At 37.2% G+C, this 13792-nt stretch overlaps 1 protein-coding gene across 4 annotated transcripts in view; it reads left to right on the plus strand.

The window, feature by feature from the left end:
* Nucleotides 1-13792, plus strand: part of LOC114648035 (intersectin-2-like) — a 277957-nt gene that overhangs the window by 1128 nt on the left and 263037 nt on the right. The gene's annotated exons all lie outside the window — the stretch shown is intronic.

Below are 13792 nucleotides of genomic sequence, written 5' to 3' on the forward strand. Positions count from 1 at the left end.
TGCTCCCTTTTTGAGTTATTTTTGGTAAAGAAAGGTAGCAGGTGTATTTTAAACAGGCTACCGAACTAGTATTGTAATGTAGAAATTCATTTGATGGCAGAAATTATTTCATAATTTCTTCATCCATATAATTTGAGTCCTTCCTTGACATTTCCTCTGGGCAGCTTGAATAGTTCTTGAAGACAAAGAAAAATAAGTTTTATACCTTCCTCTTTCTATTATTTTTAACAGTAATATACTGTATATATAAAATGACTAAAGTATGGACATGTTGAAATTTGAATGTTCAACTGTTTTTTTTTTTTTTTTTTTGTTAAACAAAAACCCAAAACTGTAGGTGGCCAATGTACATCTTTGTTAGCCACAGTATATAGACAAACTTTTGGTCTCTTATTAGTTTCTAGAATGAAGATTATTCCTGCTTTACGTCCTAAAACCTTAACCATTTGGCCATACTGCCTGAAGTAATGCATTATCAATGTTATTAAATGCTGATAATATCAAAGCTCTTTTATATATCTCCTTTGAACTTGCACTGTGTTTTCATTGTTAGTGCATCAAATACTGAACCCTGCTGGAGGAGTAATGTCTGCTTTGTTGCTAGCACTAAGGGTAATGTAAAGCTGTCCGCATTCCACAAATTGTGATGTCATTACATATGTGTTTAACAAAATGAAACAGACAAGGAAAATATGTTATATAGCTGAGTATTTCAGTGGTCAGGATTAAAAACAAAAATTGGTTATTATCTACAGAGCAGGGACAAAACAATTCCAGAATTTATATATTTGATACCAATACCAGCAAAAATGTATGATACTGTTCAATACTGCAGCACAAACATAAATCACACACAGTGGCTTTTTATTAAAAGTATTATTGTAAACTTTTATTAACATTATTCAAGTGAACAATATTATCCATGTATCATGCAAAATTTACTAACTCATCACCAAATATGCTATTTCCACTTTAGTTAAAAAGCTAACATTTGGAATGATGATATCTGCTAAGAAAGGTCAATTTGACATCTATCACGATTTAGGTGACCCGTGTGGTTTTTGTAATGTGAGTTGACTATTCTTAGCTTTTACTTGCTCAATGCTGAAAGTGTTCTCACATAGAAAAGGGGGCTTGCAGTTCATGCTAATGAATGCTGCTCCTCTCCCACTTTATGCAAATGAGGGTTGCTAGCACAAGTGAAGTGGAAGGATGAAAGTTTCATGAAGCTCTAAAAAGATATGCTTAGCAAGTTGCATCCTTGAGTATGTAATACTCCATTTTATCAGCTATTTCATACTCCTTGTGATGTGGTTTAAAATACATTCAAATTTGAGAGGATGTTGGAGGTGAGGTGATCCTTCATGAATAGTCAAGCACTCTTATTCACATATACTTCTAAGAATACGGTGGGGGGCATTGGCATTTGGTGGTAAAATACATTCAGTTCAGTGGAGAACTGAGGTCAGACCACAATGAGATATTAAACTCTGGTTTTAGCAGAAACCAGGAAGTACCTCTGGCCCACTTCAATCTCTTAGTACAGTACAAGCCAGGAGTGATGTCATGTCTTGCACAGCTCAGTAAAAGGTTCCTCCAAGGAACAATGTAGAGCAAGTAGACGTTGTACAAAGTTCACAGTATTATTTCCTTTTACTTGTTCTTTTTTGGAAAAAGTTAAAACATTTATTTCATTGCATGGGCCAGGTAAATGCGCAGCTCCTAAATGTCGGTGGTGTTTGTAATAAGTTAAAGTTAAACACGATTCAGTGTTTATTGCTTTTGATCTAAACCCTCAAACTCTATGACCGTACAAGATTACATATCAAAGCGTTGTTTGAAGCTACCATTTTTACAGGATTTGCTACAGTGTGAAATAATATTTATACCGACAGTTCCCATTATTCCTACTGACTACCTGTCCCAATTCAAAAGAAGACAGTTTCCCATCAAATTTTGTTTTCCAGTGACCAATGACAAAAGCCAAGGTTAGTCACTAGGAAAAGCAAGAATTGATGTACAGCAGGAATGTTTTACTCATAGGTGATTGTATCTCCCATGTTCAAGAGTAAGGAGCTCCAGTGAACTAATACAACTTGATTATCCTTAATGTGAAATTCTCCAAAATGTGAAATTTTCTAACATGATGCCACAAGTGGAAAATTCCACACCAGGGATCTCTTTTATAAAAATTTACTTGGATTTAATTCTTTACATTTATATAGCGATTTTCTCACTACTGAAAGCGCTATCCACACAGGGAGGACCTGGGAAGCGAACCCACAATCTCCTTACTGCAAAACAGCAGCACTGCCACTGCGTCACCTGTGAGATTTGAGAATGAAAATATGCTTATGCCAAATAGTGGATGTGAGTAGCATACGTGCAGATTCAAAAGGGACTTATTTTTTTCAGAGTGGTGTAGGAGTGAGGGGGGCCCCCCTGTGAAATGAGGCGTAATTGACGATGCAGGAGTGGATGGCGGGGTGGAGTGGGAGGTACCCCGTAAAGCATTGAGTGCAAGTAAGCAATGAAACACAGTTAACTAGCTTTATTACTCATAATGATGCAACATAACACCTGTATTCAAAGGTGATGTGTGGCACTGTTAAAATTGCCAATGACTTGTGCGTTAATGGAATGTCACTTCTTATGGTTAACAAAAGCAGCTTCATTCTCATTATATGCTCTTACTGCGATATGAGTTTGGTAAATTGCTTTGATTATATTAGAAAAAACATATTTTATGTATGTACACCCACATCATACAAAAACTGAATGTAATGACTTGTCGGTTGGTTAATGACTTCCAGCACAGTGGGAATAATAGAGTGAAGGTTGGCTGAGATATTCCTGATCTGTCTGACAGCTCCCTGAGAAGTGACAACCGGTAGGCCATATAAACTGACAAAAACACAAAGTTCTTCAGTGCAGTTACACAGCAATGGCCCTCTTAAAAGGAAACTAAAATACAGTCTGTACATCATATTCATCACTTTTGAGGTTTAGTATGTTTGTCACGTCTATGCACATTATAATAGGTCAGCAATGTGAATTATTATACGTGTGAGTCGTTGTTTGGCTGGTTTGTTTACATTTTCCTACTTGATTAAGGAAGACCCAAGATATCTCATTATGTGTATACAAATATTCCAAAATCCGAAAATATCCAGAATACCTCTTGTCCCAGGCATTTTGGATTCGGCATACTCAACCTTTAGATATATATATATATATATATATATATATATAGATTTAGATAGATAGATATAGATATTAATATTATTAATATGGATATTAACCCCTAGTATAAAAATACAGAAAAGTATATAGTTAGTTACATAGTACTTCTGATACATCAACATTAACAGTACTATGACTGAGGCCCTTCTCCTATGTAATAGGCGAAGCCAGGTAATATCTAGCAGAATATAAAATGTATACTGTAAATACTAATAATGACAATAGCTTTAAAACACTGGTATTCACTTGGACCTGTGTGTTAAATTAAAGCCTGCATTTCAGAGACCATAATGCAGAAATCATGTAGTCCACATTCCGTTATAGGTTTAGAACACCTGTACAAAATGGATGGATGGACACATATCATAATATGACTTACACATCATTGAAATGCAAAATGAAACATGATTTTCTGTTCACTTCATTGTCCTGCTGCCTAGAGTAGCTAAAATGCCAACACCTAAAAGAGTTTGCGTAGGACTTATGGAAAGTTGCAGTCCTACGTAACTTTAAGCCAATTTCCACGCCATGTTCGTGTTTTAACTATTGCTTAAGAAATGGGTTAAACATGTTTCCGCGCATAAACAAGTTTTATACATGAGGCTCCTTGTGCTTTAATTATCCAAATTTGTCCCTCCTTTTTTACATTTTTTTCCAACTGTAAGACTTCCTTTTTGAAATTAACATTACAGTAATCCCTCCTCGATCGCGGGGGTTGCGTTCCAGAACCCCCCGCGAAAGGTGAAAATCTGCAAAGTAGAAACCATATGTTTATATGGTTATTTTTATATTGTCATGCTTGGGTCACAGATTTGCACAGAAACACAGGAGGTTGTAGAGAGACAGGAACTTTATTCAAACACTGCAAACAAACATTTGTCTCTTTTTCAAAAGTTTAAACTGTGCTCCATAACAAGACAGAGATGAAAGTTCCTTCGCACAATTAAAAGAATGCAAACATATCTTCCTCTTCAAAGGAGTGCACGTCAGGAGCAGAGAATGTCAGAGAGAGAGAGAGAAAAGCAAACAATCAGAAATCAATAGGGCTGTTTGGGCTTAAATATGCGAAGCACCGCCGGACAACGCAGCTGCTAAGAAGGGAGCAATGTAAAGGTAACCTTTCAGCATTTTTTTAGAGGAGCGTCTGTATCGTCTAGTGGTGCGAACAGCCCCCCTGCTCATACCACCTCCGTCAGGAGCAGAGAATGCCAGAGAGAGTGAGAGAGAGAGAGACAGAGAAAAACAAACAATTAAAAATCAATACGTGCCGTTCGAGCTTTTAAGTATGCGAAGCACCATGCAGGAATCATATCGCTTGACAAACTAGCTGCAAGAAAGGGAGCAACGTGAAGATAATCTTTCAGCATTTTTAGATGAGCGTCCGTATCGTCTAGGGGTGCGAACAGCCCCCCTGCTCACACCCCCTCCGTCAGGAGCAGAGAATGTCAGAGCAAGAGAGAGAGAGAGAAAGGCAAACAATCAAAAATCAATACGTGCTGTTTGATCTTTTAAGTATGCGAAGCACCATGCAGGAAGCATATCGCTTGACAAAGCAGCCACATTTAAGCCCAGCACGGAAGAGAGCAATGTGAGGGTAATCTTTCAGTATTTTTTGAGGAGCGGCCGTATCTTCTAGGGGTGCGAACAGCCCCCGTGCTCACAATATATTTGAGGAGTTTTATTTAATAGGTAATACGCGGTCTTGTTGGGTAGCTTCTCAGCCATCTGCCAATGGCGTCCCTTGTATGAAATCAACTGGACAAACCAACTGAGGAAGCATGTACCAGAAATTAAAAGACCCATTGTCCACAGAAATCCGCGAACCAGCAAAAAATCCACGATATATATTTAAATATGCTTACATATAAAATCCGTGATAAGAGTGAAGCCGTGAAAGTCGAAGCGCGATATAGCGATGGATTACTGTACAGTAATCCCTCGCTACTTCGCGGTTCACTTTTCGCGGATTCACGACTTCGCGGGTTTTTAAATACAAGTGATTGCCCGCCTATCGCGGAAGTTATGTTCCAGACCCATCAGCAACATGAGAAAATCCGCGATATAGAAAGACCATATAAATAAACATTTTTATAGTTTAAGCCTTAAAATACCCATCCCACATGCTTTAAACACATGTAAACTTATAAAACACACTTTGTTAACACATATGATATGTGGATGTTGGGCTAAGGATATGAGTAACATCTCACTATTATAAAACATTTTAACTTCACACAAGACAAGACAGTGAGACAGGAAAATTGGTGATGTACAGGCTTTTAAATTATTGACAGGCAGAGCGACAAGCAGCACAAAGCCAGCACAAAGTCCACTTCTCCTTAGCGTTCATTCAGCTCCCCACCCCCTTGACAATGCGAACTGCGCCTCCGGGGAGGGGGGTTTGAGCGAACGTGCGTTCAGCCCTCACAAAACCACACACACACTCCTCCTCCTTCCGATCGCGCAGAGCGACAAGCAGGCATTTTGGTAGAAGCAGCACAAAGTCCATTTCTGCTCAGCGTGAGTTCAGCTGCCCCCCTTCACAAAGCGAGTACAGACACATTGACGTCTGATCGCTGTGTGCAGTGCTGGTCTGCGGTGTTTAAGAATGTAGAAAGTGTTTAAGAGCATAGGAAGTGTTTATAAGAGTGTGGGAAAGGTTAACAAGAGAGTGAGAAAGGTTTATAAGAGTGTGGGAAGGGTTTTTAAAGCCTTAAAATATGTATAAATAATAAAATAAATATAGGTCGCTACTTCGCGGATTTTCACCTATCGCGGGGGGCTCTGGAACGTAACCCCTGCGATAGGTGAGGGATTACTGTAGTTCATTATTTCAGAACTTTTGTTAAAAGAAATAGCTTTTGTAGTGCTCTTTTCAAAGTGTTTTACATAGGTGATCAGAATTCATTATTGCTCATGCCTGTGTACAAATGCAGAATTAGAACGTTAATTGCACTAATGTTACCTGTAGTCAATTAATCTTACCCATTGAAATATATCACATATGTGCTTTTGCTGCATTAGTCATATTTTAGGAGTGATATTCATGAACATTTAGTTTGCCTTCACAAAAGAAATGAATGGCACAAATGCAGCATTTCCATTTTCATGTTCCACGATAAGTATGCCATTTTGCCTGTCCTGCAGCATATCTCGACTGTTGGGCATTTCTCTTAACACAGTACATGTTAAATTAATAGGACATGTGTGTCAAAACATTGAAAAACTAAATACATTTTATTTTGGTATTAGCAAATGGAACAGCTAATTTCACTGCTGGTGTAGACAAGCCAAATAGCCACCTTTGAAACCTGCCTCGATTTTTACATGCTACATCTACAGTTAGCACTGCTATTGTGTGGTTTTTCTCCCCTATCCCACAGTTTATTATTCTTAAATGCACATGTATATGAAGTTATACCTCATGACCCTGAGCGGTATATGTTAGTTAAAAAATGAGTAATGCTTAGATGGACATTTGTAGACATGCTCATCACAATCATAGAATGAATGCAAAGTCCTTGTCCACGTATTAGGACTGTGTAGGACGCTGTATTGAAGTGTGATTAATCTCACATTCATTTTGTTTCAAAATTTGTGATGCTACAAGTTAAACATTTACAATTCACATCTGAATGATCAAATCGTTACTCTCTCAAAACAAAGACAAATGTATTCCTAAACTTAATATTATGAGATAAAAATGGCAATAATGAAAGTCTATTTATTCAAATGTTTCTTATTTTTAATATTCCTTGAATGTATTTTGAAATTCTGCCTCGGACACAGCATTTCCAGACTTGACTGCTGCTGTTTTATATTTTTTGAAATATGTTAATACATCACTGTATTATCATCACCACTGTTTGTTGTTTTTATATGTAGTTTTAGTCCTATTTTTCTCACCCATTATTGAGCTTTCCAAAGTAATTCCTCTACTTGTGCTCACACATGAGTGTAGTACTGACTTTCTTCCGAATTTCTTTTGATTGCAGTACAAGCTTGTATTGTAGTCAATTAATTCTGAATTGGGAGTCTCTTTGCAGATTTATGTGCAACTTTTGAGTTTGGCAGGGATTTAAAATCTTTTTTCATTGCCTTTGTTTGCAATGTTGTGCCTGTTTCTGTCTTGAAAAATTACTACCAAACACAAAGAATGATGACCAACATATTGTTTGACTTTTTATGCGTAGATTTGGTTTTGCAGTTCATTTTCACATTTGCCTTGCATTTTCTCTCAAGGTTAAATCTGAAGTCTTGTAAATTAATTTATTTTACTGTTTAATCTTTGTGTTGCTTAATATTCTTTTTTGTGTGTTCAAGTGTCATTAAGTTTTTTATGTTTGATTTTGTGTAGCTGCTTTATACAGTGCAATGACAGGGTTTCACAATGTTGTACTCCTTTCCTCATTAAATTTTTCTCTGCACTACTTTCTATGCATATCGACCACTATATTTAGTGTGTTACATAGTCAGGAATGAATGTAACCTCTGCCCACGTAATCCTTTAGCCTTGGGTGAATATAAAGCAATAAACTGCTTTTGTTTAGAATATTTACAATTATTATTTGTGGGTGTTTTGTCATTGTAAAACCAGCCATTTTGTTCTGCGAGGGTGGCTGGTGTAAAAAGCGATATAACTGTCATATTAAAAGATTATTTCTACCATTTGGGGTAGAATTTCCAAAATATAAAAAAGAAATATCTTCTTAAGAGTATTTATTGTTTAAATAGTGTTCATGATGAGAATTATTTCTAGGGATATTATATAGATATCCTCATTTATTAGTTTATTGGGACACCTTACTGTACACCTTACTGTATGCATAAGAACAGTATATGAAAGCAAAACTTTAAACTAATACACACACGGACATACTTGAACATGGTGCTAAAAGCAAAGATTTGTGTTTCCTATATAACTTGACCTTTATTCATCCTGAGTAATTTACATGTAGTTTTGTTCCTTTACAGCAATACATCACTGCAAAACCAAAAGTTTTCCTTCAGATTGAATGTTGTTATAAAAACTGATGTTTTCTTAGCTGGCTTTGTGCTACAGTGGAGAAGGTGGGAGAGAGAAAGAATAAAAAGTGAAACCTAACCATGCTTTGAAACTTGGCACAGTTATTTTTTTCTAATGACTGTTTATGTATACAGAGATGTACAAAGTAAAATCTGTCGTGTGGGATAGAAAGTTGTGCTGAAAGCCTTAACCAGGTCTGTGTTGTATATTTTATAATACAGTAAATAAATGCCAAAATTACTCATTCTCAGAAGATTGCTTATGTCAACTGAAAATTAGTTACCAGATGATTTTAGTGTGATAGCCATTTAGAAAAATATTTTTTGTGCCTTTTTACATGTGCAAGCTGTACCAGGAATTTACCAGGGCATATGTGAACAAAACTAGAACAAGAATCCCAGACAACTTTCCAGGTTAAGAGTAAGTGTAATTACCAGAATATTTTTGAGTTGACATTACTGAACAAAGTCAGAAGTTTCCTGGGTAAAGCATGGGAAATGTCTCCGTGTCCTCAGTCATGAACCAGTCATAAAAGACTTAAGTCATGACAAATGAAGTACTTGCTTAATCATTTGTAAAGGTTTGTTTTCATAGTTTAACTTTGTATTAAGTGTCTGGAAAATTGGTGGATTTTGAAATAAAAAAGTCACACTACATCAAAGCTGAGCCCATTTATTAACAGACAAAGCTGTACACCTCACATAAACTGTGTGAAACCAGTGACAAGACCTCAGTGCTTCAGTGCTTGTGAAGCAGAAGGTAGTAGAGCATATGGTGCTTGTGGCACATCTTGTGGAAACTCTGCTTATTGAAGTTTCAGAAAAACATGCAGTAACATTCGTCTTAATGTTCTTGCTGGTTTACAAAAAAAAATGACATAGTGTGTTTTTTTCTTTCCATTTTGTTTTTGTAATTCAAACAGATTGTTAAAAATGAAAAATAAATAAATAAAACAAACTTAGTACTAAGCAATTGCTGCTTGTTATTGTGTTTTTGTTTACAGTAATCCCTCGCTATATCGCACTTCGCCTTTCGCGGCTTCTATATGTAAGCATATTTAAATATATATCGTGGATTTTTTGCTGGTTCGCGGATTTCTGCGGACAATGGGTCTTTTAATTTCTGGTACATGCTTCCTCAGTTGGTTTGCCCAGTTGATTTCATACAAGGGACGCTATTGGTGGATGGCTGAGAAGCTACCCAACTTACTTTTCTCTCTCTCTCTTGCGCTGACTCTCTCTGATCCTGACGTAGGGGGTGTGAGCAGGGGGGCTGTTCGCACACCTAGACTATACGGACGCTCGTCTAAAAATGCTGAAAGATTATCTTCACGTTGCTACCTTCTGTGTGCAGCTGCTTCGTGAAGCGACATGCTGCAAGGTGCTTCGCATACTTAAAAGCTCAAACGGCACGTATTGATTTTTCTCTGTCTCTCTCTCTCTCTCTCTCTCTCTCTCTCTCTCCCTCCCTGCTCCTGACGGAGGGGGTGTGAGCTGCCGCCTTCAACAGCTTTGTGCCGCGGTGCTTCGCATATTTAAAAGCCAAGCAGCCCTATTGATTTGTTTGCTTCACTCCTTTGAAGAGAAAGATATGTTTGCATTCTTTTAATTGTGAGTCGGAACTGTCATCTCTGTCTTGTCATGGAGCACAGTTTAAACTTTTGAAAAAGAGACAAATGTTTGTTTGCAGTGTTTGAATAACGTTCCTGTCTCTCTACAACCTCCTGTGTTTCTGCGCAAATCTGTGACCCAAGCATGACAATATAAAAATAACCATATAAACATATGGTTTCTACTTCGCGGATTTTCTTATTTCGCGGGTGGCTCTGGAACGCAACCCCCGCGATGGAGGAGGGATTACTGTATATGAAAACAAACTGCCTTTGAAGGTTATGGACTTTTTGTGAATCTTTAACAGTTTATGAGAAATCCATGTTTATTATAAACCCATTGTCTTGGTTTGCATAGACATCCTTATCCCATAAAATTCCTGCAATAGTTAACTTTGGAATTTGTAGGTTGCATGTATGTCATGTTTTCTGTGTGTTGAAGAATGAACTGCCGCCTTTCTTTCTTTTTCTTCTTGTTTACTTTTGATATCAGAAAAAAAGCACTATTTGTTATCTAATAATGGTGTTTCATTCAATATGTAAATAATTTGTACGTGAGATATATTGTGCCCAATGATATAAGTGCTTTACAATGTGTACTCCAGTAATACATAGGGGTGGAATGTGTCAAAACCTTTCAAAGTGAAACGCACATTATTAAGGCCACTTGACTTGAGAGTTCCTTTGTCTCATTATAATAGGAGATATAATATTATTGTTATGACTGTTTATTTCTAGGCGCCATACTGTTTTGTATGGATGGTTTTTAAAAAAGTATATTTCCAGAACAAGCCTGCTTTAGGAAACACTTAAAGCTAGAGCACTTTTTGAATTGTTTTGAATAAACATTGATAAATGTGCACATGTCCAAACAAATTTAACTGTAAGAAGAAAATAATTTATGGCTTTAATTCTATTAATTCTTGAACTTCACTGTCCTAAGCTGTTCATTCCATTTTAAAGCTGTTTCCCTGTTCCAAATTTGAATCTACTTTAGTCTAATTCCTATTGTTTAAATAAACTATGCATTTTGTGTTTATATAGCAGTTCTAATCTTTAACCAATTTAATTATTTTACCAAACCAAAAAAACTTTTTTTCATTTACTAGACTTTTAATTTGTCCAGCTTTCTTACTTTTATACCAGAAAAAACACTGTAGATTTCCTTCTGTGCTCAGAAATTCATTAAAGTATAGTCTTGAAGCTGCCTTATCTAGGTCAGGTTAAATACACTAACATCCTGGTGAGTTATCCATGTCATCACTCTCATCACTTTCTAAAAATATATTGCCCCTCATATAGGTCAGAGGAAAGGAACAGTACAGTAATAGATAACACAATTTATTATTTTATCACTACAGAAAACAAATTGGAGAACATAATCCTTGAGCTTCTGATCTTGAGGCAGTACTGACAATTAAGTGATGAACATATTGCGGCTAATGTAATTTCAGGAGGATAAACATTTGAAAAAGCAAAATTGAATGTCTGTCTTTAGTAAACGGCTGATGCAACAGCTGCCAACCTCTCACATAGGAAATAGTACTGTAGTGAGTATCTGTAATGGTGTGTTTTTTTTTTTTCTTTTTGCCTTAAAATAATTTTTCATTAAGTATTTTTATTACTTAGGTGTAAAAGATTTTTGTTTAATTTGATAGTTACAAATGTTTTCCCCTGTGTATTCATTTTTGTTTTGGTGTGTGTTATATGCGAGGTTTTGTTTATTTATTGAAAACAAGTCACAGTTGAATTAAGAAATCTCACATTAAAGTTTCTGACTTAGAATGAGCTTTACTATCTCGTTTACATTTTTATGCACAATAGTTTTTATTTAAAGTGACCATCTCCCTTTACTTCTGTGAACTTAGCAACCCTTCATAAGAACTTCATTCTTTAGAGCTTGTACTAGTGATCTTATTATTTCTGTCACTAACCAGCACTTTTAACAGTGATTGTAGCAAAGGATGGGGATTAAGAGTGACCAGTAAATTAAAAGTTTTTTTTGAGGATTTGGCTCACTTTTTAAAATCGCATACAGAGAAAACCATTCACAGCACTACTGTACCTGCACCAGTTTGTCAGAACATTAGAACAACCTAGACAAGAACAGGCCATTTAGCCCAACAAAGTTCACCAGTCTTATCCACTTAATTCTTCTAAAGTAACATCAAGTCTAGTTTTAAAAGTCCCTAAAGTCCTACTGTCCACCACACTACTTGTTGGCGTATTCCAAGTGTTTGCGATTCTCTGTATAAAGAAAAACTTTGTAATGTTTCTGCACAATTCACCCTTAACAAGTATCCAACTGTGTCTCGATCCACTGTAATAATTCCCTTCATAATTTTAAACACTTCAATCATGTCTCCTCTTAATCTTCTTTTTCTTAAACTGAAAATACTCCACTCTTTTAATTTTCCTTCATAATTCATCCTCTGTAGCCCTGGAATGAGGCTAAATCAGGGAATTGGAAAATCAACCCTGGACTTTTTCTAGCGCTGCAATATCCTTTTTTTAGCCTGGAGACCAAAATTGTACACTACTACAGATTTGGCCTCACCAGTGTGTTGTAAAGCTTGAGCATAACCTCCCTGGACTTGTTCTTTACACATTGTGCTATATAACCTAACATTCTGTTTAATGGCTTCTGAACACTGTCTGGAAGTTGATAATGTTGAGTCCACTACGACTCTTAAATTATGCTCAGATTTTCAGATCTCCTATTGTATTTAAACCTAACATTTTTACTTCCTACATGTATTACTTTATATTTACTGATATTAAATTTAATCTGCCACAAATCTACCTAAGTCTGTAATGGAAACTGATTCTTGGTTATCTTCCAATCCACCTATCTTGGTATGACTTGCAAAATTAATCAGCTTGTTATACATATTCCTATCCAAATAATTCACATATATATATATTCTTCTTCTATATATTATATATAGATATTGGATATATAATATATACATTAGACTTCTCTAGCGCCTTCAACACTATCCAAGCTCTGCTCCTTAGGGACAAGCTGACAGAGATGGGAGTCGATTCGTACCTGGTAGCATGGATCGAGGACTATCTTAAAGACAGACCTCAGTATGTGCGTCTCGGGAACTGCAGGTCTGACATTGTGGTCAGCAACACAGGAGCGCCGCAGGGGACTGTACTTTCTCCGGTCCTGTTCAGCCTATATACATCAGACTTCCAATACAACTCGGAGTCCTGCCATGTGCAAAAGTTTGCTGATGACACTGCTTTTGTGGGCTGCATCAGGAGTGGGCAGGAGGAGGAGTATAGGGACCTAATCAAGGACTTTGTTAAATGGTGCGACTCAAACCACCTACACCTGAACACCAGCAAAACCAAGGAGATGGTGGTGGATTTTAGGAGACCCAGGCCCCTCATGGACCCCGTGATCATCAGAGGTGACTGTGTGCAGATGGTGCAGACCTATAAATACCTGGGAGTGTAGCTGGATGATAAATTGGACTGGACTGCCAATACTGATGCTCTGTGTAAGAAAGGACAGAGCCGACTATACTTCCTTAGAAGGCTGGCGTCCTTCAACATCTGCAGTAAGATGCTGCAGATGTTCTATCAGACAGTTGTGGCGATCGCCCTCTTCTACGCAGTGGTGTGCTGGGGAGGCAGCATAAAGAAGAGGAACGCCTCACACCTGGACAAACTGGTGAGGAAGGCAGGCTCTATTGTAGGCATGGAGCTAGACAGTTTGACATCCGTGGCAGAGCGATGGGCACTGAGCAGGCTCCTGTCAATAATGGAGAATCCACTGCATCCACTAAACAGTATCATCTCCAGACAGAGGAGCAGCTTCAGCGACAGACTGCTGTCACTTTCCTGCTCCACTGACAGACTGAGGAGATCGTTCCTCACCCACACTATGCGACTCTTCAATT

Source organism: Erpetoichthys calabaricus, chromosome 3 (genome assembly GCF_900747795.2).
Source record: "Erpetoichthys calabaricus chromosome 3, fErpCal1.3, whole genome shotgun sequence".
Lineage (NCBI taxonomy): Eukaryota > Metazoa > Chordata > Cladistia > Polypteriformes > Polypteridae > Erpetoichthys > Erpetoichthys calabaricus.